Source organism: Carlito syrichta, unplaced genomic scaffold (assembly GCF_000164805.1).
Source record: "Carlito syrichta isolate Samal-C Ts95f unplaced genomic scaffold, Tarsius_syrichta-2.0.1 Scaffold269265, whole genome shotgun sequence".
Classification (NCBI taxonomy): Eukaryota; Metazoa; Chordata; class Mammalia; order Primates; family Tarsiidae; genus Carlito; species Carlito syrichta.
This window is the reverse complement of record NW_007213361.1, coordinates 153097-178959: the sequence shown is the minus strand read 5'-3', so window position 1 is coordinate 178959 and position 25863 is coordinate 153097.

The window sequence follows — 25863 nt, the reverse complement described above, 5'->3', positions numbered from 1 at the left end:
GTCTCCCTGCTCCTGACTCTATGAGGATTTGTGCAGAATCCTACCAGCTACCCCACAGGGTTTCCAGAAGTCTGTGTTCTTTGAGACAGGAAGAAAGCTGAGGAGGGGTAGCCAGACTCGTCAGCAGTAAACCAGGGCAGGGCCTGACTTAGCGTATCTTCTCCTGTGTTGCACATCAGCCCACTAGGTGAACATGCTAGAGAGTTCATGGAAATACTCGCTGATTACAAGGTTCCAGTGACTTTCTTCCATTCGTTCCCGAGGCATTTTTCCCACTTACTATGTATTTGTGCATGTATCCATTAGTCCACACATGTATTACTTATTCCTCCAATCACCTTTCTACTTTCCCATTCATCCATTCATACATGCCTTTATGCATTCATTTATTTATTCATACATTTACTCATGGATGTGTCATGGTTTAACCATACCCAGAGTAGGACCTGGGCATCTTTCTCCTCGTTGGATCTGGAGGCACATGAAGAGGGAGGAATAGAGCCATGGCTCTGAGAGAATTTTTTTTTTAGCGGTGCAGGCTAAACTCACCCGCCATAACTATGGTGCAGGAGAGGTGCAGGCTAAACTCACCCGCCATAACTATGAAATCCAAATGTCACTGATGTGCTGAAGACCTTCTCCAGTTTTTCTTTATGGTCTGAGAATTTGGGGGCTCCCCCTGGATCCCCTCAACAAGTCCTTTTGTGACCTTGGACCCTCCTTGGGTTGCTTTTGGGAACTTGAGAACTGGCAGAATTTTCCACGAGGAAGCAGTGGATGATTGAGTCCAAGCACCAGGACTGCCACGGATAGGGTGGGAAGAAGCCACGCTCTCTCTAGATGGTCACATGAGGGGCACACACAGAGTGGGCAGGAGATGCCTCGTGGGAACGAAAACGTACCAGGGGCCATACAGAGCTAGGCCTCCTTCTTGTCTTTCACCAAAGAGTTTCCATCCATGCTCTTCTTTAGAACCTCACATGATCCCAGAGAGGCAGCAGGATGAATGCCACCATGGCTGTTCAGAGGTCGAGATTCTGTATTTGAAAGCACAGAAGCTGTAAAACACAATCCAAAGATTAGTTAGAACTTCTGGCAATAGTAATGACATTGACTGCGGGTCAGGCTAAGAATGAGAATGTTTTACGCTCTGATACAAAGTAATTGGGGAAGGGCCTTCTGTCTCCACCAGATGAGTGAGAATTAAAAATGCTGTGTCTTCTGTGTCTAGCTCTGAAGATAGGTTGACTGTGAAGGTGGCTTACATGTAGACTTCTTTTGGTTTGTGTCGATGGTATTTGCTCTCATACTCGATTTTCCTTACGTTGTGGGCCTCCAAATGCATAGGTGTGTCCTTTCTGCTATGCAGACTGTGTTTCAAGCATCTGGCTGAAGGAGTCTTTGGATAAGTAGAGTGTCCACGAATGGCTTTCATGCACGCAGGCTGGCATGGGACACCTGTTGGGTCCAGAAGACATTTTTGAATGCAACACATCCCCCCTGTAGCGAGGACAGTGTGGGTGGCCCGTTGGAAAATGTTCCTGCCCTCCTTATCCTGTAATTAACTCCCAAGGTACAGTCCTTCCCCAGGTATTCGGGGAGCCTCACCCCAAGCCACTCTCAGGTGGTCAGTTTTCCTTATGCATCAGAGCCCCGCCCACAATGAATCTCAACTTGTAGCCAATGAAAAATGTTCTTACTAAACACTGGTTCCCTAGGTAACCAAAGTATGCACTTGAGAAGAACTATAAGAGAAGGAAGGTACACAGAAACACACATGTTCCTTCTTCAAGTCTAGGCTTCATTCACCTCAGCCCCCAACCTTGCCCTCAACAGCCAACTGTCTTTTTGCCTGTTCCTCGGCTTGATTTAAAATACACAGCCATAAACACTCAGGGCAGCCAGCAGCATGGCCGGATATAATATTAATTTCTTTTCTGGTTTATTTGTGAAGGAGTCAACCATATAAATCACTTTAAGCCACTAAGACGGAAAGTGAAATCACATCTTCAAATGGAGAAGTAGAGTGTGTTACCATTGAAATCTAAGCAGACTATGTGATCTCATTGAGGTTCTTAATGTGGGTATAGTTTTGTTAACCTTGGTTTAGATTATGTGAAATGCTCAGAACGATTTTTTTTTCTCTCCATTTTAGTGCAAAGCAATGGGTACCCGCCCACGGCATATCAGTAGAAAGTCTGGTGTCTGCTGGACAGTCTCCTTGTAATGCCATTTTTCATGACTTGTTTAATTAACAACCATTTTTGACCTAGACTTGTTATAAAAGTGTTGCTATTCTCTCCTGCTAAATTATGTCTAATGAACATATTTGCATGTTATCAGATATAGCAATATATCATTTCAAATTTCAGCGTTTAAGCCTGCATCACTCAAAACAGCTTTTGTGGATTAGTAAGCAGGTGAAATCAAAAATCTCATTTCATATCTGACATTAATAACTTTCAGGGGGAATGAGCATTGGCATTTATGTCTGGACCAGAATCGAGCCCAATGTCCTAGAAACACAAGGGCAGCAGACAAACCTACTCACCAGATAGGAAAATAAATCATGCATAATGCAGAATTCCTACCTTACATGTTAATTAATGTGTGCAATCAATTACTGATGTTACAATATGAGAAAGAAACTGGTGGGGAATGGGGTAATAAAAAATACCTATAGATTTATCTGCTTCTTTTTTCTATTTAAACAAATAGTCTTCAAGCCTGTGAATGCTGTGTTGAGACATGCTCTGAATAATAAGCATCATAAAATCTAATCAGATTTATAAGAGGAATTGATTGTTGTGGCAGGAGGAGAGGGTGGAAAATAAGCTGAAATTTAAGTGTTAATTTTTATGCTAATCCACAGTGGCTTCATATGAAGCAATTTTGTTCTGTGCCACAAATATAAAATTGTCCCTTGCAGAGAAATGTCAGCTTGCTAGACCTGAAAGCAGTAATTTATTAGGTATGTTTCTATTAGTATGTGTCACAGTTGTTAGCAGGCTATACACACAATGGTGCTTCATACTTATCCTCCAAGTCTCAGAATGTTTCAGCTCAGTGGCTGGAACGTGGGGCATTAATACATTATCATATGCGGGGTGGTCTGTGCCCTGTGGACAAAAGGCTATTTAATACAATTTAATGTCATTCTGAGAAGAAGTGGAAAAATAAAGACGGGGAATAAAATGGCATCTGTGTGTTTCACAGTGCACTCATGCACAAACCCTCAGTTTAAGAGGTATGACATTTCTGCCAAGAAAAAGAATAAAACTGGGGCATTTTTTTTTTATAACCTGTTCCCCACTGCAGAATTTTCTAAATGCTATTAAGTGATCGATTTACACGGCCACATGATGATGTCATCCATAAGAAGGGGAATGCAGATGACAGCAAAATACTAGTGACAGTGACCTTGTTTCAGAATCCTTGGAACCCTGTCAGCTTTGCTTCCAGTATATGGTTTCAAAGAATGCACTTTTTGGACAATATCTAGTTACTGGGTAGTGAATTAATAGAGTTAAGGGTTCTGATGCAATTCACATATAGGTCAATTACATGCGCCAACATCTGCTCTGTCACTATCATTTGCATATAGCATTCATATGTTAATGATGCCTCTTTTTACTCAAGTAATATATTTAAAAAACAAGATTTGCATATCAGTTTGGATCAGTATATTACAAGCAATTTATCATTTTCTCCTTCTTGTTATGATTTTAAGAACAATATCTTGAGTGATGGCTGCTATATTTGAGCACGGCTCTGATTTATACAAGAAACCCCTCAGTGGGAAAGCTTCCATTCTAAAGCTGCTTAAAGCCTTATAAATCAATAATGACACAGATGGACTGGTGATAATCTATTTAGAATGCCTGATAGCAAATATTGTTGTACAGATGATTAGAGTGGTAACTGTTTTAGCAGAAAGCCTTTCCTCTCTTTGTAAATGGTAAGTTTGAACAAAAAAGTGCTCACACATGGACTTCATGTCAGGAAATCTTCTTGCTGGGTCTGGATTGCAAAGGGGAAAACATGGGGAGAAGAACAAAGAGACCTGCAGCTCCTGCCAATATAATCATATCAATCCCTGTTTCTTTAACAAAACGGGACCTCTTAATGGAATTGTGTCTTCAGGTGTAAATAGCATCAAAAGCTGCTTCTCCTCTCCTCTTTGCCCTGATACGGCGCAAGGAGTGAGAAAATAAAGTGGAGGTTGTCAGAAGTGGCAGCTGCTTGGAATCCTGATAAATATAAGCTTTTATTGATCTGATGAAAATGAAAGATCCCAGTGCTAGGCGGTATTTAGCTTCTTGTCTACAGCACGTCACCGGTGGCCTTGCATGGGGATAGGTTTCCATTCTCATATCCCAGATTTGACTTCGTCTTTAACCTTTTCAGCTGGATTTCCTTGACCTCTGCATATTGCTGTGATTTGGTGAATTTGTTACATTTCACTTTGCATCATTCCTTTCCATATTTCCTTTTGTGGCAGGAAGCCGGGACGCCCCTCTGGCAACCTGTCAGTGCCTGGACCAACTTCCTCCGCTCTGGGGTGTCTTCTCACCAGACTGACGGTCCTTAAGACAAGCATGCCGTTAAGCTGCTGAGGTGAGTCTTGCCGTATTAGGGCGCTTCCTTCTTCCTGGACACACCTCATTTCCTTCTGCCTTGTTGCGGTGACCTAGCTCGAGTCCAGACCTAACAGCCCTCCTGACCTGCGGCCACAGGCTTCCCCTCAGCCTCTCCCCGACCTAGGTGGGCTTCCCGTACCTGCCTGATAAGCTTGGGGTGAGCCGCAGTGGCAGGACCTTTCCCTTCCCCACGGGGGCGGCGTTCCTTTGTGGTCTGGGCGTGTTTGGGCTTGGGTGTGGAGGAGGAACAAAGAGATCATTAAAAAAAATGTTATTGCCCCCCGCTGTGGCTTAATTCCCTTCTGAAGTTTTCTTCTGGGGTAAAGATGAGGCTTCAGTTCAAAATCCTGAGGTGCTGCTAACATATTCTGGTTCCAAGAAAGTGCTGCTGTTATTTTGAGTAGTTTTGATACAACCCAATCAAAGTGAAGATTTGAAATAGCTTTTCTGAAAGCCCAAGCTGAAGTCATAAATTATTCTGCACCATGATTCTTTCTGATAGTAAAACCATACCTCTTTGCCTGACATTGCTGAAATGTGGAAAAGTGAAAGTTAAAAATAAAATGAAACATTTAAATCTTGGCTGTTGAGAACCTCAGATAGACATCAAGGCCAGTCGATAAAGGCCCCTATCAATTAGGCTCCCATGGTTATCATCAGAGATTGGTTTATTAGCAATGGCACAGGTGCAGGGTTCCAGGATCAGGGGCGTGAAGGGACAGGAAAAATGTGGGGGAATGTCATAAATTGGAAAGTGAGGGTCGGGGCTTCAGGCACGCCCTGGGGCAGGGGACAGGAGAGTGATGGTGCTATGGCTTGTGTGACCTTGCGGGGGGAAAAATATCTGCAGCAAAAGGGTGGAAAGTTTCCCCTTTTTTACCCCTTTCGTTTGAGTTAGAACGTGTTGATTTCACACCACGGTGAGTGTTTTCCATCAGCTCCTTGGTGGGTGTATTCCGTGTTAAGAAAAAGGAGCTGCGAACACAAGCCTCGGTAGCTTCCGTCAGCGGAAGGGCGGGCCTCCCCTGGCACGAGGACTTCTCCGGGTATGGGGTCTCCTCTGCGGATGGGGACAACCCACGGGCTTCCTGGGCCTGGGCTTCTAGACTGAGCCATTTGGCTAGTCCCCTCCTCAGCATGTCGCAGGCAGGAACGATTTTTGGTTCCAGAGCTGTTTGGTGGGGAAAACAAGCCTGCAGTTGCCAGTAAGGTTTAGAATGTGCCTGCCAGATAAGGGAATGTCTGCGAAGACTATTTTCCCTCTTGGGAGGCAAAACACAGATGGGGGAGTTAGGAGTCTTACAATATTTAGCTGCTACATTGATGGCGGGGATTCTGCCGCGTGGTTGCTCACAGTTTCTGAAGGCCCAGTTTAGCATCGATGCCAAGGGCCTCAGGTAGGAGAAACGGGCAAGGCTGGCTTTCTCCAGCAGGGAGCCAGCGCACTAGCTTGTTCTGGAACATTCCATGGTCTTTTACCGCCTGAGGAGGAGGAGGTGCTGCGAGGATGCCAGCCACGACCCTGATCTCATTGGCATGGCGAGGGAAGAGAAGGATGAAGCCCTTGGTCAGGTGTCTGACCCAGGGGAGACTGAAAGGGTGGAGGAAAAGTTCTCGAGAGTCCTCTGTGAATGAGACACAGACGCCTTTGCATGGGCTCTTCGACTCTAGAACAGACAGTGACTCCAGCCTCATCGGGTTTTTTTTTTTTGCCCCTGAGGCACGTGTTTTAAAGCATTGACCACTTTGGTCTGCTCTGGGCCTTCTCAAAGGTAAAGAACAATATGTGGAATTCTGTGGTATTGTTCACGTAAAGGCAAGGAGATCTTCCCGATGCAAAATACACATCTTGGAATCACTTTGGGGGTGAGGTGACCTGGAAGTGGGCTTAGGGTTTTGCCCTCAAGAACAAACTCGGCCCTGGAGACGAAGGGGGAGGCAGGCCTTGAAAACAAGCAGAGAACATCTGGGCACCCCCTTGCCAGCCTCTTGCTGACTTTCGGGCCCCAGACCACAGGTTTCCCAGGCCTTGGAGTCGGGCCCTTCCCCGAGTAGCTGGGAACTGTTATGAGCTGGTTGGAAATGGGTTGAACGTGGGCGAGTTCAACTCCCGGGCCATGACTGGACTCTCGGAGTGACCTGCCGAGGACCTCTGCTTCCTCGTCTCGCCATCAGTGCCCTCCCAGTTCTTTGAACTGGACCTTTGTCTTTTTGAAATCCTACATCACCTGCCTTTCAGATGTCACTTTGGGACAAGCAGACCACCACCCTTAAGCCCTGATCATGTAGACACCGAAGCCACTGTTAGTAATGGAGTATCTCATACACGTCAGAAAACGAAACCGTATCCCACCACAACATGGATTCCCAGAGAATCCCCCTCAGAGATTGCAGGCAGAGCTTTAGGACATGACTGTGCAGCCCTCTGCAGCTTTATCCTTCAGAAAGACCCTGTGGTTCGGTTACGAGGCCCCGTGACTTTCAGAAGGAGGTGGCACTCAGAGCCCATAGGACCTTCCTTCCATTCAGCAGACACCTATGGGCCTCCATTGCACCCCAGGCACCTGCAGGACTCTGGGGACCTCCAGCGGTCTGGGCTTCGGGTGCTGAACTTGCTGGAGCTCTGGCTGTCCCAGGCTAGCCCCCGTGTCCCAGTGCAGATGAGTGAGTCAACAGCTTCCTGCGGCAGTAATTACCTTAGTTAAATGCTGCAGGAGCGGTACTGTGGGAGCACAGAGGAGGGAGTGAATAATTGTAATTTCTATGTGATAATGATGATAAGCCCTGCATATGTGTGTGGGGCTTTGCGTCGTATGGGATCTCCACCAGGAGATCTTCCGGCTCTTGGAGGTAAAGATCCCGGCAAACTCCACTGATGAGGTGGGAACATGACGTCCTGTTCCCCACGTTTTCTCAGGGAGGAACCCGAAATCAGAGAATTTCAACTCTAGAGAGAAGGCAGAGCGAAGCTTGTTCTGGTGTAAGCATCTTTGGGGATTGTCCCAATTAATCCTCACAGACACCCACCCCCCGCCCCCCAGCAGGTAGGTACGTACTGTGACGCGTTCCATTTTCCAGATGTGAGACCTGAGGGTCAGAAAAGTGAGGCAACCGGCCTCAGGCCACATGGCTGGAGGATGTTACCTACGGCCGAGGTTTAAGCTGGCTCTTCCTGACTTTGGAGTCAGAGCTCTAAGCTATTGCACAGTGCTGGGTGCAGCACCGGACAGACAGACAAGGTCCCTGCCCTTAGGGGGCTGATGTTATCGGAGCTGAGGGTGGGCAGCAGGAAACACGGCATCAATGGATAAGATGATGTTAGATAGCAATAAACACCTGGAGAAAATGAAACAGGAAAGTGGGTGGGTAAAGGGAGGGGGCACCTCTACTCGAAAGCGGGGTTGGTGGTCAGGGATGGCTCCCCGGAGAAGGGACATTGTCCATGAGAGTCTGAAGGACATAGAAGACCAGCTGGGTGAAGGTCCGAGAAAGAGCATTTCTGGCAGCGGAACTAGCAAGTGCAAACGCCCTGTGGTGGGGGTGGACTTGGCATGTCTGAAGGACAGAGTGTAAGCCACCCTGGGGGTGATGAGCTCTGGGAGAGGGTGGGGGGCTTGGAGAGCCTGGATCAGGCACAGCTTTGTAGGCCATGGTGAGGACTGTCGACTTTCTTTTATGTTTACATTGTTTTTAACCAGAGGGGGTGTTTTGAGAAACCCGCCTTTCAGAGGTGGAGTTGCACGTGGGTGTCAGAACTGTGGTGGCTCAGATTGGTTCTTGATGGCCTTTATTTTCTGCTGGAGGGATGTCCTAGCGACTTGTTCAAAGCTGGAAGTCAGACATCGGGGGCCCCACAGGCCAGGAGGGATAGGGGCCCTGTTCTCACTGCAACAGTGTCCATGGTTTCTCCTCAGGACCCAGCAGGAGCTTCCCATGCCACGCAGGGAGGCCTGAACACCCAGCTGTGGGCACTTCGGCAGAGTTGTAGGTGGAATGCTTCCAGGGCACCCTTTGATCAGGAAGCCTCAGTTTGGCTAAGTCTGTGCCCAGGAGGAGAAGATGGTGGCCCTCAGGGAGGTGCGGGCATCTCCTGCTCACTGCAGGGAGAATTGTAGTGATGGGTTGTCTAATAACAGGAAGGATGATTTTTTTTTTTTTTTTTAAGTTAGAGTCTCACTCAGTCGCCCAGACAGGAGTGTAGTGGCCGCTCCCAACCACTGCGGCTTTGACCCGCTGGGCTCCAGTGATCCTTCCGCCTCAGCCTTCCAAGTAGCTGGAAATACAGGCACGTGCCACCACGCCCGGCTAACTTTTGATTTATTGTAGAGATGAGGTCTCACCAAGTTGCCCAGATGGGTCTCAAACCCACGGGCTCAGGCAATCCACTCACCTCAGCCTCCTAAGGCGCGGGATTACAGGCTGAGCCACCGAACCTGGCTAGGAAGGATGATTTAAGAGAGTCATGGTGGCTACGTTTGAGCCTCTTCCCCTTGGCCAGTGCAGGTGCTATGTTGCCAAGCGGGGTTCCCTTTTCAGAAATTCTAGATCATTTATAGGCCCAGATAACTTCGGGGTTGGCAGGAACCCTGATGATCAAAGTTGCCTTCCTTTTATCCGTAAGAAGATTGAAGCCCAGAGAAGGCAAGGGTCTGGCCCAGGGTCACACAGTGAGATATCAGCCAGAACCAGAATCCATATGTGTGTGTGTGTGTGTGTGTGTGTGTGTGTGTGTGTGCGCCCAGTCCAGTTCTCACCCAAGCACAACAGGCAGTTACAGACAGCTCGGGGGCCACTTTCAGCTGAAAAGAGGTGTCGGCTGGTGTCTGGGTGGTGGGTCTGTGTCTTCCCACAGCTCTAGCATCATTCCTGGAACCCTGTGAGTGGTTAGCAATCATTGGTTCGGATGTTGATGGACTCACCTCTTGTGTTTGAACCTTGTCATCATCAGAGTTCTTTGCACTTTGGCTGAAGCAAACCCAATATATGACAAATCCACCTTTCTTTCTGAATTTTCTGGAATGCAGGGATTGCAAAACCCAAGGCCTGCCCAAGTCTGAGTCACGCAACACCCAGGAGAGCGCCTGGCCAAGACTCTGGTTGGGAGTCTCTGACACCTGTGAAGGTGATTTGGGAGTGCCCTCAGGTACTCCAGCAGGCCCATTTAGGGACTCGGAACCCTGAAAGTTTTGGACAAAGATGATCAATGCTGAAGCAGCTCAGGAGGGGAGGACTCGAACCCTGCCCACAGTGTGTTCCTGGTGGAGGTAACACCTAGGCAGCCTTGGCCCAGCCCGTCACTGGGCATCCCAGACAAGCCTCATCCCTTCAGGGAGTCATAAACCCAAATCCAAGGTCCAGGTGGCAAAGGCATGCAGCTGGGTGTGCACAGAGCAGACTGGGGAGAGGGGACCCACTGGGGGGGATAGTGACCACCCAGCTCCCAGCAAAGGCAGCCACTTAAAGGGTGTGGCAAACGTGGTCCAGATTTTCAAAGTTTTTAAAGAAAAGTCAGGGAACATAAAAAAGTCAGCTCCCCCTTTTTTTATTCCTCTAACGTTGGCAACTAATTTAAGTTTTCACAAAACTTTCTGCAAACACGAGTGTCTCTGTGGACTGGATAGAGCTGGCCTGCACTTTGTGATTCCCGCACTCAGCACGGAGCGCAGGGTCAGACACCGAGGACGTAGTGACGGGCGCTCCACAGGGACTGGCAGGGCTGCCCCTGAGCTGCCTACAGCACAGCTCTGGTCTGGAAGTGTGTGAGGTGAGGAGATGAGCACTGGCAGGTTCTTGGCTTCACATTTCTCTAGCCCCACATCCTCTTGCTGTTGAATGTGGGTTGCTGTGGGGGAAAGGTCAGGAATGGCCCCTGACTGCAGGGCTGGAGTTGTGGCCTGTAGGGAGGGAGGGCAGCAATGGGAGAGCCCCTATCTTCTGGGGAGGCCGCTGGATCCCACCTTCCCCTCTGCCTCCCCAGCACCTGAGTCACAGGGTGCCCACCCGTGTCCACTGTGGGGAGGAGGTGATGGCCGTGGCTTGATTCCTGCCCCCTACCCAGGAGGAGCAAGCCATCAACCTCACTTTCACACCAGTGAGGCAGGGGCTGCTTGGGAAAAGACTCTCACCTCCTCTGGGTCTGGTTTCATCCTCATGTGTGACTCATCAACTGACTTCTCTCCCCTGTGTTTGGGAAGCGGGGGCCTGGTCCTCTACCAGGTTGACCAGAAGCTTTCTCTGGGCTGCAACTGAACAGGGGCAGCCTGTGTGGGTCCTTGGGACTGGCGGCAGGACGAGTGCTTTCTGTCCCGGGAGGCTGCCTGCTGAGGAAGAGAAAGCGTCAGGCTGCCCAACCCATCCATTGCCCATCTCTTCCTGGACCCAGACTCTGCTCCTTCCGGCAAAGGGCTGGCGTCCTCAGCCTCCCTGGAATGAGGGGCCTATGGGTCAGAGAGGCAAGCAGGTGACCCAGCACCTCCAGGGATGGGGGAGGAGGCCGGGCCAGGCCCCCGGAGAGCTGCCGAGTGTTTTCTTCTACCAAAAGCCCTACGCAGCAGGCTGTGGCATCACCGTGTGGATGCTCGGGAAGGAAGTCGACCTGTCTCTGGGCCTCACTTCCTGTTGGCCTCTGCCCGGCTCATTTCTGTAGATTGCCTTTAGCCCGGCCACATGCAACATGGAGTTTCTGTGTGTGTAATATTATTTGTTTTTATTTCTGTAATCCCTTTATTGTTTGCACAACTGCTGTCAGACTGTTGCCTGAAAGTATCACAGGATAATTGCAGAACGCCTGCATAAGTAATTTCTTATGAAATCGGGCCTTGTCTGCATATAAAATTGTTTTTCGTAGCTGCATGCATGGACTTCATTATATCCAGGCTGTTTACCGGGCTCGCACCTTCCCCACAGGCTGCAGAATGGGGAGTGTCTGACCCTGGGAAATAATGAAATGTTATCAGTATTTTTGGGGGTCGTGTGACATGTCTTGAAGGTGGCAGTCCATCCGACGTGGACAGAAAGGCCCGGCCTCTGGAGGAGGGGAGGCACTGGCCGAAATAGGGACTCTGAGTCTGGCTCTCCAGGGTTCTGCTGGGGAAGGCCACTGGCTAATCCCGCCTTGCACTGGGCATTGCTTCCGACCACATTTCTGCGATATTAATGGTGTGTGGTAGTGAAAGAAATGTGTTTTATTCTCGAGTCTAACCCTGCTGTTATCAAAGTAACTTCCAGCTTATTAGCGACAAAGGACTTTTCTCCTCTCTGCTGCCCTGTTCGCCAGGGCTTCCTGAATTAAACTGCTGTTTCCTGTCCTTTATATGCATGACCACATCTGGGTAGCCTGCTCACAGCCCCGCTGCTTAATAACAATCACCTTCCCTTTCAGTCTCTGTTGATTGTTTCTAATTCACTCTGACAGATAGTGCCTGACAACTTGCCGGCTTTTCCCTCCCTCCGTGACCTGAAGTTACTCACAGCACTTATATAGTCTGTCATTTTTAATATTTGATTTCATTTTAAGTTATGTGTTTTACTGAGAAGATGAAACCAAAAAAAAGGGGACTTGTAATGGAACATAAATTTAACCCTTCTCGCCATCAGCACCAGCCTGGAGAACTCTCCCTGTGTGTCTGGGTGACTGTTTCTACCGCCCTCGCGTCCTGGGCTTGCTGCTGTGGCTGGGTCTTCTTTCCTTTCCTTCTTTCTTTTCTTTTTTCTTTCCTTTTCTTTCTTTCTTTCCTTTTTGGCCTTCTTTCTTTCATTCTGGAAACAAAAGCTTCATGTCATATTCTTTGCCTTTTACGGCTCTTGATGAGTTTATGGAGCTAATAATGGCACTTGGCGCTTGAGCAACCGGGCTTTCATTGGAAAACCTTTGGGGGTTTTGCTGGGCAGTGTGGGCACTGGGGGAGAGGCCTGGGGAGTCTCAGTGACCAGCTTCAGTGAAGGTGTCAAAATGTGAAACTGATCTTTCTTTTTGGAGATCCGTCTCTTTATGCCAGCTGACTGTGCAGAGAAATGCCAGCTCTCGCTGGGTCTGGGATGAGCCATTTGGAGTGAGACCTTCCAAAAAGTGGGGACCAGGCAGGCAGTGGGATTGAGGCTGGACATAAATTTCCTTTTGCCACTTCCCCTGTGAATCTGCCCCCACGGGTGGCCTGGCAGGGCGGGCATCCTCGAGGGCAGGGTAGGCGTGCCATGTCATTTCAGGGTCCACTCCGTTGTGACTCTGCCTTTTGTTTACCACGAGACAAAGACTCCTGTGTCCCTCTTGGCCTTTTAGAGGTTGAGAGCTGTGAGGCCATGCATTAGGTCAGCTTTGCAAATAGACACCAGCAAATCAAAAAGGGGCACATTAACCCATGAGACCTCGCTTCTGCCGGGGACGGCCGGCAGTGGGGCGTGGGCAGTTGAGCTGGGTTGAGCCTTGGTTGGACATATTTCAGCTCCACCGTTGGCTCGTGGCCGGGTCTTCCTGTACCCAAAGCTCATCCTGAGCTGGTGAGCTGTCCTTCTGCCAGCCCTGTCCTGGTAGCCTCCCAGTCCAAGTGTTTCCTGGACGTTTGCAGCTGCAGCCATGCCTGGAACAGAGATGTGCCAGTCCTGGGGACAGAGGCTCAGGGCGATGAGAACCTTCTTCCCAGTACTCTGTGGCAAAGGCAGTCTGCTGGAAGTGGTGCAACTCGGCCTGGTCTTCTGGGAGGCTACTTTGTGGGGAGTACCAAGCTCAGACACCAGAGAAGCCAAGGAACTTGAATTAGGCCTGGATACACTGCCCACGGTGCAGACATTCCCACTGTTCCCCTACTGGCTGCTACTCTTGGGTTCAGGCCTGTGAAAGGAGGTTCTGTATGGTCCAACCACGTCTGTCTTGACCCAGGATGACTCCTTCACTGCGGCATTTGCTTTGCCAAGCCTGCCCCCTCTAGAGCCTTGGTTCTGCTGTTCTCCCTGGGCACTATGGGTAAACTGAGGAACTAGCTAAGTGAAGTCTTTTTTCATTATTTTCCTTTTCTTCCTCCAAAGGGGGTGATACAGGCAAGAGCAATGATCTATTTGGATGGTTTTGCAGCGCTGCTTGTATATTTGGAAAGTATTGTCTTTGTTTTGAGGCATGCTAATTAAAATAAAAAAGGAGGATTATGCACAAAGAGTAAAGTGGGGGCAAACCATTGCTTTTCTACAATGGTGAGTTATCAGAGATAAGGACAAAATGGCTTCTTTCCTTCCCTGACCCAGATGGTCTTTATATGCCGGGCAGCAGGCCAGGGGAAAGAAATGAGGGGAAGAAAAGTATTGTGCGTCTCCTTCCAGATCTCTCCATATTTGTAACCTCACAGGAACACCAGGCCTTCCCTGATGTGTGTATGCGTGTGTGTGTGTGTGTGCACGCGCGTGCGCACGCACGTTCCCATGTTAGGGTGACACGGGCTGCCAGTCGTCCTTGGCAGTGATGTTGATTCTTATTGGCCAGGGTGAACTTCCCTTTGGCCCGAGCTCAGTGAAGCTGGGCTGAAAGAACCCAGTGCCATGAGGAAGAACACAGAGTGAGGCCTGGGTCATCCTTTCTGTTTTTAGGAGGATGGCCAAAACAGGATTTTAAAGAAGTTTTGGCATTTGAGATTTAATCTCCAGTGAGGCCAAATTACGCTTTTATCTGGGCTATCACTGGTTCTCAATAAGAGTTAGAGAGAGAAATTGGGAGTTGAATTCAAGCGAAGACTGATTTGGATTTTATGCAGCAAGTATCCTGGTATCAAGTGATTACCAAGTATCCTGGTGAGTCAGACAAGTCCCCTGGAATTTCAGACTGACTGGTGGCGGGAACACAGTATTTCCCCAACTATCCTCTCCACCTGTCCATAGGCCCTGAATCTAGATTTTCTGTGGAGTCAGCATTGGGAGCATGTGTGTTCAGTCTGGATTTAGGTCTGGAAGACCCTCAGTGGCACTGCTGTTATAACCCCTTTGGGTTTTCCAAGAGGCAGTCTATAACCAGGGCCATAAGTCAGCATGGCCCCAAGACCTACCCCTGAGAATTCACAGACACCTGGGTCTAAAAGGCTGCTGCCCGCTGGGAAGTAAGACATGTACTTCTTCCGTACAGAGTCAGCAGAAACGGATAGAGCCCTGCTATTCTATCCACCACCATCCCAGGTGATGGTGGAGGGCAAACACAGAAGGGACAAAGACACACAGACAGCCATATCGTAAAGTGGAACACAGCCGTGTTCAACTCTAAATGGAGCGTCAACATTAAATGAAGCCAGAGACTCTTAAGACGAGAGGGAGGGCTGGGTTAATAAGCGCAAGAAGAAGTTGTTGACTGATCGTGAAAGGAGCTGATAATTGTTATGTGCTTCCTCTGCACTCAGCATTGTGCCATGCTTTAAAGAAAGGAAAGACTGGCCATTGCTTTAGTAAACTCTGGTGTGGCCATGTGCTCTTTGAGCTGTGGCCACCACCATGTTTCCTAAGCTTTGGTTTCCTCCCTTACTTTGGAGAGGTGAATCTCCTCTCTCTCTCACTCTAATAGACTTTCTAAATAAACTCTATTTTCCCATCTAAAAAAGAAAAGAAAGACCAGACTCATCTCAGGGATCAGGAGGAGCTTCATGGAGAAGTTGGCATCGGCGCTGGGCCTTCGGGGATGAGGAAGATTTTCCATCAGTGGCGATGGGAGACGGCAAGAGAGAAGTTTCTTGCAGAAGGTGGGGATCTGTCAGATGCGTTTTCAGTCGTAGGAGGGGAAATTGGGGTGTCATCCCAAGCAGAGGCAGCAGAGGGGAACCTGGAAAAACGGAGAGTGTGCTGGCATGCTGGGGAATGATGAGGGCTCTCTTTTGCTGGAACGTAGGCTGTAGATGTCAGACATCTAGGCAAGCATGGAGGGGTGGGCTAGAGCAGAGCTTGGAGAGCAGAGCTGTGTGCCAGGGTAAGGTATCTGGGAGTGCTGGAATGCAGGCAGGAGCTGGGCAGCTGGAAGACCACGCACCGACTGGGGCAAGGGCATGGGAGTAGAAGGAAGAGAATTCCCCATCTGTCTGTTGCAGGACTCCGTGTTGCTCTTCCTTGTTTGGGGCTTATCGTGGCCTCAGAAAGAAAGAAGTAAATTAGGAGAGTGCTAAGTTTGGGGTGTCCAGACCGTGGCCAGCCTACCCAGGGGTCTCGGGTACAGTCAGCCTCTGTACGCCCTCAGGTCTGGGTATGAACTGCACACAAGCAAGCTGGCTTAAAATAATAACAGTAAAGTGATTGCTCTTTAGAAAAAAAAAAATGCCCATTATATTCATCAGGGTCATACGCGATTTTCTTTTCACACATATACAAAAGAGGTACTTTGGGTTATACAAGGGGTATATGCCAATGTCAAGAGCAGACAAGAACAATGGAACAATTAGCAGATTCATCAGTTCTTCTGCTCATACTTCAGTTCCAAGAGTAAAATGTTAGTTTGTTCAACTCTCTGCTTCATGCCTTGATCACAGTGTGAAAGTGTTGACTAAGCTTAGCTTCCTGGTCAGAGGGTCGAGACCCCTGGCTTTGAAACATGCTTATATGAAATCCAAACATTCATGGTCACTGGTGATCTGAAATCAAGGCACAACTTACGAAATGAACACGTAATTATCTTGTTTACTCAGGGTATAAATAGAGTTCATGCATTTTAAAATTTTTCTTCCTGATAAGGACTTTCGCCAGCATTTGGTCTTTCGATAGTCATGTGCGCGCTCTCTCTTGCTCTCTCTCTCTCTCTCTCTCTCTCTCTCTCTCTCTCTCTCTCTCTCTCTCTCCCCTCTCTGTCTTTTCTCTCTCTCATTCTTTCTCTTCCCCATCTTTTTCTCCTCTCCCTGCTCCTTCTCCAACTTTCCTTCTCTCCTTCTCTCTGTTGTGTTCCTTTCTCTCCCCTCCCCTCCCCGCCTTTCTCTCCTTCAGAAGGGGAGGCACTTGCTGGGGCTTGTGTGGTGACCCCTGGAAGAGGGAGGGCCAGCCTGTGCAGTTCTTTCTCAGAGAATTTCCTGTTTCCCACCTGTTCCTCCTACAGCTTTGGCAGAGGGAGAGGTGCGTGATGTGCTGGGACCTAGCACTGCCACTTCCACAAGCGCAGGGAAGGGCCAGTAAACCCACATCTGCCTCTAACAACCAGCTGACAGCCAGGTCCAACGTCACAAGGGAGGCCGTGGAGGAGGCCCCGCCAGGCCCTCCTGGGAGGCACAGGTTATGGGTCTGACCCTGAGCTCTAAGCCAGCCACTTCCACCACTGCCATGTCTCCTTTCGGGATCTTTCCAGAGTAACACCTGCTTGTGGACTTCATATTTTTCAAAACAGACATACTTCTTTTAATTACTTGTTACATTTAGCTTTGCTCTACATAATGAAATACGACATCTCTGATTTGATATGACGGTCATATATTTTTATATTAAATATCAAAATAATTATAATAACCACATAAGAATCCATTTTTAAAAAAAGGAGTTTTCTGCATGTCCTCTGAAATCATCTTGTGGGCTTGAGTGTCCTATGTGCAACCTTTGGGCCTGTTTGAAATTTCCACATCGGGCCAGGTTCTTAGGGTCTGCTACAGGTTACTCCAGGAAGCCATGCCGTCCCCATCCCCTGAGGAAGCCCCCTGCCAACTCCTCCAGTCCGCAGTAAGTTCTCCTCTGTTCTCACGGCCCCTCCTTTCAAATCCCTAATTGTCCTTTAATCAAGTGCTGCTCTGCTCACATCTGACAACACTGTGAGCAGTTGCTGGCCCTGCTTTCTGACTCTCGCTTGCCCTTCTAAGTGGCAGAAACTCTGGAGAGTGGACACTGTGCTCCTCTGTGTCAGCCAAAGTACCCAATCAGCCGAGCTAGTTGTCTGTCTGTCTACCTATCTATCCATCTGTCTGTCAGTCATCACCATCGACCTATCATCTCTCTACCTGTACAGATCTATTGGTCATCTTCCTCTTTCTAGATCTATCTGCCATCTGTTATCTTTATATAAATAAATAGAGCGATTTATCTTCTTCCTTCCCTCCCTCCCTCCCTCTCTTCCTTTCTCTCTCTTTCTCTCCAATTTTTAAAATATTTATTTGTCATCTATTATCTCTCTCTATACCTATATAGATCTATAGATCTATCTTTCTCTCTTCCCTCTTTATTTCCTTCCTTCCTTCCTTCCCTTCCTCTGTTGTCTGTCTATCATCTCTCACCTGTCTCTAGAGATCTATTTGTCATCTTTCTCCATTTTCTTTCTTTCTCCATCTTTCTCCATTGTCATCTTTCTTTCTGTTTCTAGATCTGTCATCTCTCATCTCTCTCTGTATATGTATACAGATAGATATATCTATTTATTTTCCTTCCTTCATCTCTGTATGTCTCTCTCACTTTCCCTTTCTCCCTTCCTCCCTTCTCTCCTTCATCTTGCTTGCTGAGTCAGGCACTGTTTTAGGCCCTGGGGATAGAGGAAAGAGTAAAGCAGACACTGTCCCTGTCCTCATGTCGCTGACATCTGGCTGGAGGAGTCAGGCAATAAATAAGCAGATACTATATGAAGAGCCCAGATGCTGTCTGCTGGGACAAACAGCACACCGAATAATCAAACAGGGGAGCTGAAGCAGAGGGACTGAGGGTAACCAAGGCTTAGTGACAAGGAAAGGCCTTCTGGGGAGGTGACATTGAGTCCCTCAAGGGTGAGGCAGTGCCAGGACAGAGGACGTAGCTCATGAAAAGGCCCTGAGGCAGGGACAGGCTGGATGAGTCTGAGGTGCTGAAAAAAAATTCAAATGAAAGGCTGAAATGTACTTGGCTCCAACTTTGACAAGGTGTAGTTTTTCTATTTCTCCCTGGCGAGGGGCTACGGCCCCTTTCCCATGGAAGACATTTTGACCCCTCTCCTCTGACAGCCCCCAAGTCCCATCGCTTGTGCTGGGGAAAGGTGGGAGCAACTCTGTGTTGTTCCTTGCAGGTTGGAGGGCTGGAGGGGAGCTTGCCATGACGAGGCTACTGCTGACATGCTAATATTTCATTTTAATCTTGAGTGCCAGGTTACTTTCCAAATGAAGTGTCTCAGGCAAGGCTCTAACTTACACGAAATAAAAGAGTTTAATGCTAATTACATATCATCTGGCTACCGAAGCCATATTTATTGATGGTTTAAAAGAGCCACCATCGAGGTGAATGGACCGAGCACGTGTCTTCACTAGAAATGTACCTTTCGTCCCCTTCAGATTCTTTTGCGATTCAGACGTGCACGTCCCACCCATGACAAAGCCCAGGGCGTGTGGCATGGGAACCTGGAGCGGGTCTTTGGGCTTTCTCTACCAGATGGGTTGATGAGTACCTTTAATGTACATTTAATTCAGGAGGTCTGGGGTGGAGCCCATGCTGCTCATGTTTAACCAGCACCCAGGAAATGTCAAAGATGCTGGTCCTGCTGCACAGTGCCTAGCAAGAGTCTGGAATAGACCGGGGCAAGCACTGTCACAGGGAACGGCAGCCACCTGCTGGGCCTCCCATTCCACTGGCTTTGCCTCCCACTTCCACTTATCCTCCTCCCCTTTCTTTTCCTTTCTTTACTGGTTCCCTCCTGCCTCAGCTTGGCTGTTGGCTCTCTCAGGCTAAGAGCAGGCATCCCTCATGGGTGTTGAAGTACTCCATCTTTGACCAGTCACCTTACTTCTGGTTGTCTGAACTTCACGCTCTGGTCTTCTGACCTAAACTCTGAATAAATGAAGGGCAGAACCTCTGTCCTCCCTCCTACTCCTGCCCTTCCAAGAATCCAGACTCTTTTTGTGATGGCACGGAGGAGGCATATGCTTCTTCACCCTCTGCAAGGAGGGACTTAACATGGAGCAGACCTGGCTCTGGCAGCCACATGGTGACTGGCTGGTGGGTGGGTCCCGGAACATGAAGTCATGTGCTTCTTGTCTCCCCTCTAGTTTCCCTTTGGTGTGTCTTCTCTTGACCACGTCTTTCCTTTCCTTTCATCAGCAGTCTTGGGATGCTGCAGACCGGGGTCACAAAGCTCTAGTGCTACTGGGCGGAGAGCATTCTCCTCAGTGAGCAGCCCAGGGTGTGCGGGGAGCTTACCATGTGGGGCCAGTGTTGCTCGGGCTTTGGATTTTCCAAGCACGACCAGAAATCTCAATTTCTATGTGGAACTCAACAAGTTGACATCTCTTGCGTATTTTTCTTAAATTGCCGCTTTAGCCACCCTGAACATGGATGTCAGGCCTCAAGGCACAGCCTCCAGCACCCACAAACTCTAGAGATGATTCCATGGATTCTCTAGGGGAGAAGCCGCAGGATCCCACGGAGGGTGAGGGGCTGAAGCTAGGTCCTCAACAACTCCCTTTGTTTGGTGAGGGAGAGTCACGTGGAAGGGACTTGAAGGACTCGGGAACCATTTTGCAAGAGTGGACCCTGATGTGACGCTCAGGCCTCAGGAAAACTCATTCTCCACACCAGCTTGTCTGCATCCCACCTATAATTAGCATCTGAAATTTCTAAATGAACCGCCCGATCAAGTAAATTTAGCAAATTTATTGTGAAGTGTTACCAAATTCTCTCCCTCCAACTGTCCATGCAGACGTTGCACTACCTTGGCTTGCCTTTGCTGTCTGCAAGTGAAGTCGCTTCTGTGAGCTGCCTGGCAGCCACGCAGCCGCCCCATTTATGTGATCTATAATGAGTTTATTAGTGTTTCACTGCCTTGTTGCTATTAAGTTTTATCAGTTTCAGCTTCAAGAGCACAAGGTTAAATTTTCAATAGAGTTTTCGTAAAGTTTAAGTGGGATGAAGATTGTTAAAAAATATGTCCAAGTGGTGGAACCATGTATTTAGTTGGAAGATATAATTTCTGCCCATGAAAGGATTTTGATCTCTTATTTATAAATTTAATATTTTTCTGATATTCAGAACGGTAGCATAGGGCTCGTGTTTTATTTTTATACACTAAACATGAATGTATTAAATGTGGACGATCAGATTGAAGCCGTGTCAATTTCGTCTGACCCATCCACGCTTGTGTAGCTCTCGACGTTGCTAGCATGGTTCCAGGGTGGATGGTCCCAGGGTGCCCAGTGACAGGGTGCGGTTATGACTGGCTGTCGCTTTGGCCTGGCAAATACACATCTTATGATATAAGGTTGTTATACAATATAATAATATAGTAATAATATAAGAGGAAAAATTCTTCCACAAATTACAAAGGGATGAGTTCTGATAGTCTTTTCTGCCGGTACCTTAAGATAAGCAGGTTCCTCTATGAAAATATGCATGCACATAATTGAATATTATTTACCTGGATCCATTCTGTAATTCTTGAGCGATTTCTTAGGAGGAAACCAATTCAGGAGTTTCTTCGGTGGCTGCAATCAGAATAAAGTGGTTCCACTTTTAGGTTAAGAGAAAAAAACAGTAATAGGCTGAGCTGCTATTATGGAAAGTTTATTATTATTGGTACATAAGCTGGCTGGGGGTTTAAGCACAGAGCAGTTGGATAATTTAGCTAGCTCCTGGATCCAATTAAAAAAATCTATGTTGTGTCCACAGTGGGGGGATGGCCATCGCTGAGCAAGCACTGCAGCGTAGATGGTGACACACCTGTGGCATTCTCTTGGCTCTCCGCAGTTTGGGATGCAGAATGCTCTAAATCCTCTCATTACTGCCTTAGAGAAGGCAGACACTTCAAGCAGTTCCCCATTTATCTGAGATTACCAGTTAAACTCGTTAAAAAGCAACTATGGCTTGTTCACTCAATGGGCTGTAGGGAAGATTTCCGTGTTCTTCAGCAATGGCGACAGTGTGGCTTTGATTAGTGGAGTGCTATACTTTTTAGGGGAGACCTTTTCTAACTTAATTTATGACTCTGGTTGAATGGCGTCTGTGCTGGGGTATTACGTATTTTCCCAACTATTGTACCTGATGTCAATAAAGGTGCATTTAGGGAAATTTGAACGAAAACTCCAGGGTGCTTTTGTTCTTTGGGGAAGCAATGCACCATAAACATTTTGAGCTTGAGCCAAGAGCTTTCTCTGACCGTGATTGCAAATTACCGTGGTATGTATAGATTGCTGGTGGAACACTATGTGAGGAAACCTGTATTTTACAGAATGTCACTTTTATGCACAATCCAGGCAAAAGACAGAAAAAAAAAACTAATTTAGACAGCAGACGGCCTTCTCTCAAATGAGGATTATGAAAAAAATTATAAAAAAACAAGGCCTAAATGTGGCTTTTTATTTCATTATTATTACATCAATCATCAATATCAATACTTAATAGCAAGCTCATAATGTAGCCAGTAGGTGAAACAGCTATTAAAAAGTGTAAAAAAATGATTAATCAGGTGCAGGGGGTATTAATGCTCTCCAATTATTTAATGATCAGTACATATTTTTGCAAGTGTTTGTTTTTAATAATCGACTGTAATATTAGTTTGCAAAAATGTAATTGCTTCTTAATTTTGCATCTTGGCTTCTTTGTGCCCGGTACAAAGGTAGTGTATTTCTGTAGTTATTGTTTGCAGCACTCCGTGTAAAAAATCACGTTCATTTCAAGAAGCTGTTATGGTATTGATTCTGGTAAAGACTTCCATTAACTGACCAATCTAAATCTCATAAGTGATGTCAGGATAGTTATGCATTTGCTTGGTTCAAGTATTCAGCCATTATGTTAGAATGCAGGCAGTGTCTGAATATGGCTGTTAAATTATTTCTAAATACCGAACCAGAACAGCTTAACAGTTCTGCAGTTTGAGACTGACACAAAAATGACAATCTGCCACCTCTTTGTTTTTTAAATATTAACGCTGTATGGGGATAGTATTTTTGGAGTAAAAACCTGTGGCACGAGAGGATAAGTGACATAAACAAAGGCAGCTGGGCTTCGTGAAATAATGGAACAATAAGGCCTTTGCAGCCGCTCTCATCACTCCAGTATGTTAATTAGCATTCTGTTGTGGCCGCAACACTGAAAACATGTAATCTGTATTGGTGTACAGTACAGCTGTGAACACACATTCTTTTTTGTGAGTCCCTGGAGTTAGCCTTGCCATTGGCATATGCGTTTGGGCCAAAAGTCAAGCCATCGCCACTAAAATAGCACACTCTAGCAGCAAAATGTCATTTGTCTTTTCTGATTTTTTTCCTCCCCTCCATGCCACATGCTATCCAGTGATGTAATCCGGTATCACATGCATCTGCCTCCCTGCTCTGTTTTTGCAGGAGGGTATCTGGGTGTCTGCAAGGTCGGGGTGAGGGCTGCCAGCAGGCAGAAGGACTTACAAGGCGATGGCCCCGGAGGGTCAAGTTTGAAATCAGTTCTTTCTCTTTGCATTCTTTGTTTAAATCTACACACGCACATATATACTGCATGCATATATATATATATATATTTTTTTTTTTTTAATGTGTAGGTTCTTCCTTAGGTGTCATTGAACTAGAGTCTGCTTCTTGTTTCTAGGGGGAGGGAGGGGCAGTTAATTCTTAACGCCTAGGCCTGAAGGAAGTGAGATCTAAGGAAAAATGTCGCTCAGTAAACCTGTACCCCACATTTTAAAAATACAATAATAAAAAACAAAAAACCAAATTACTTGACCTCTATTCACCATCGATATTCAGAACACAGTCCTTCAGTCATGTAATACTCACGTGGGGTGGGATTTGTTCTTCCCATTTCAGAGGTGAAAAAACTGAGGCTGAAGCATGGTCCAAAGATGGACCTTCATCACAGGGCCTTTCTTACCTCCGTCTGCAGGCAGACATCGGTGGCTGGAGAGAGTGAAAACGATCGGTTGTTTTAAGGGGAAGGGGTTAGTATCAGTGGGCAGCAGCAGTTAGTGGCCGGGAGCAGGAACTCCGGCCTTCGGAGGCTGGGCTCAGAAAGGCCTCTCTTGTGTGGTCTTGCTGCTTACACATGGCCTGTCGGAAGGCGCCCCTGGTACTGCTGGGACGTGGCCTTGGAATCTTTCTGAGACCAGCTTTGGAACAGGGGAGGCATGAATCTGGAGTAGAAAGTTTCAGCATGGTGTTGTCATAGGAGCTGGACTAAGTGACCAAACCCTGCTTGGATTTGTATCTGATGAAGTTTGGCTTGAAAAACAAAAATGGTTCCGGTTCAATTTTCCCCATTCTCAAGGTAATTCGGTTTTCTTTGTGTGTGTGCATGTGTGTAGTGCAGCCTCCTTAGCACACATGCACACACTCACACATATACACATGTGTACTCATGCATGTGCTCTGGTCCATCAAGTACACATCTCTTTGTAAAATAATTTTTAAATAAAAGATTCTAGCCCTTTAAATTTATTACACATTCAGTTAGGGACCATCCAATTGTTAACACTTTTTCTACATGTCAGTTTAACTCTCCCCATACCCGCCCTCCACCTTCCACCATCTGATCAAGCCATACCAAAAGAGATGAAAACCACGTAAAAAGCAAACCAAAAGACCCACCTGGCTCTAAAGTAACTTTCAGACTCTCTGGGCAAAACTTCCTGTCTCTCTCTGAAAGATGAGAATGAATTCTTAGCTCCGGATTTTTCTTTTAATCTGTCTCAAGCCTAACTGAAAAATTACCCTACCACACAAAGAAAACACAGCATCTGGGTCACCACGCTGATCCAGTTTGGTTCTGCTTTGGACTTTGGAGGAATCAGATTGTCTGACGATTTAGTGACGTGCTTGAGTGTCCACCTGGGAGCAGACTAGGTTAAAGGTTAATAGCACTTGTGCTTCCCCCGCCCACTCCAGCAGAACAGAGCTTTTTCCCACCTTGCTAGGACCTCATCCTGAATCCCACGCCCAGCCTTGAGGCCTTCTAAGAGGCGTCAGTTGGTGTCTTTCTCCTGACTTGGCCCCACTGAGATTTTAGGTCTGTTGTTCTTTCTTCCTAGAAATCCACCCCCCACCCCTTGGTTAATGGCTCTTTAAATATTGAAATGCCTGGAAAAACAAAAACAAAATAAAGTGAAACGCAGCCTGTCAAAGAAATAAGAACAACAAAAATGTTGGTATCTTTTAGAATTTGTCTTCCTAGTGGTAAAAGTATATAATTAATAGGAGAATTTTCCTCCAGATGTGGCTATACTATAATAGAGCCTTATAAATGCTACAGAAAGAAAAATTGCTTGGAACGAAGGCGTCCTCAATGAGAGCACACCTGGGTCTGACAAAGATTGCATTTAGGGACTGCTGTGCTATCACAACGCAGAGAAAGACCAAGTCTCAGGGAGCAGCTGGAGAGAAAGCCCCGGCAAATCTGCATGCAAATAGCAGCACATTGTTAACTTAATCAGATGCCGAGGAAAAGATGTGCCAGAACTCGAGGATGATCTACACACACGGAGGGAGAGCGGCCGAGCTGCAGTGGGCTGGGGCCAGGGTGGGCCTGGGTGAGGTGCAGGCGGCCGGCCCCAGCCCACAGGCCCCAGCCACCCGCCGCCCGCTTGGTGGCCAGGCCTGCAGTCAATTTACCACATGATGCCTGATCCGCTCTTTGAAAAGATAGAAATGATAGACTATTTCGGCTGGATGGAAGCTGTATTTTTTTTATGGTGATATAGGAATGGGCATTATTTTGCCTGACTCCGTAACTCCAATTAAACAATATTTCTGCTCAAATAGCTGGGTGCATGAGGAGAAGAAATAGTGCCCTAGATTGTATAAAGAAAGAGATTAAAAAAAAATTTTATTTTATAAAAAAGTAACTCTGTAGATTGAAGTGCTGGGTATAAATCGTACTTTAAGAAGAAGTGGGAGACACCTGTTATTTATATTTTATATTAATATTAATGGATATGTACAATTTAAATCTCCCCCATCTTTGGTCTAGCACCATAAAAAATATAAAGTAATACTATTTAATCACCCACAGCTTAATAGTGCCTTAGTTGTTTACTGCTATTGCACTAATTGCTCTGTACTAATGTGTTTTTCTGTGATATCCAGTAGTGCTAAGAGAACAGAGATCCATAACCAATTAAATATAGTGTTTTTCCTGTTAAAAATATATCTGGTGAGGCTAGAAAAGGAACAGAAGCTGCCCTTAAGAAAGGCGGGTTGGCACCGTCGCGGGCCCAGCAGAAGGTGCCCGCGTCGCCTCTTCTGCGCACAGACAAAGGGGGCACTTTTTCTGGCAAGAAAGCAAACCCAAGGAAAGCACAACGAACGGAGCGCTTCCTCTTTCCTCCCTCCCGCGCCTCCTCGGCCGCCCCTGTCCTCTCCTCCAG